The sequence below is a fragment of the Penaeus monodon genome, chromosome 29, assembly GCF_015228065.2.
Source record: "Penaeus monodon isolate SGIC_2016 chromosome 29, NSTDA_Pmon_1, whole genome shotgun sequence".
Classification (NCBI taxonomy): Eukaryota; Metazoa; Arthropoda; class Malacostraca; order Decapoda; family Penaeidae; genus Penaeus; species Penaeus monodon.
Genome location: NC_051414.1, coordinates 34954043 through 34954693, shown reverse-complemented (window position 1 = coordinate 34954693; position 651 = coordinate 34954043).

Genomic DNA, 651 nt, shown 5'->3' with positions numbered 1-651 from the left:
GACCCGGCGCTATATCGTCAACATGTATGCCAACGAAATATATTTTGTGCTAGTCCAGGAGAATTCACAATCGAACGCTATTATCATGGGTTTGTGATACACCACCGACTCCTCGGAAGGGAAAATAGCGAGCTATTAGTTGAACTTAACAAAGGGGGGAGGGGGTGTCTAGTGACTCTCACACAGGGAATAAAATCTTCTTTATAGTAATGTCGAACGGTGAATTCAGCAATAAATCTAATGTTACGAGGTCTTCGTCAACTCGATATATCACTATCTATAGGATGGATAAGATGTTACTGCTGTATAGCATTTTATATTGCAAAGTTTGTCAATATGGAAGGGAACAGGATTGAGACTGATTTCTCGTATTGTGTGATTTCTTAAGGTTTATTTGTTAGGTCTAGTATCGGTTGATATCATAATACAGGGATTATTGATATTTTATTATTGTTCAAGTGCTGTGTTATTTTCTGCGTTTATTTTAGCACAAAAACCGCGGAACACTTTATCCGCAATATGAACCTATGTTTGAGCAATATTAACTCAGATCTAACAAGAATATGTATGTTTATTTCTGTTTCTTTTTTTTGTATACCGTCTTTCCCCCTCCTCGCGATTTTTTTTGCAGCGGGGTACCAATAAAAAGGT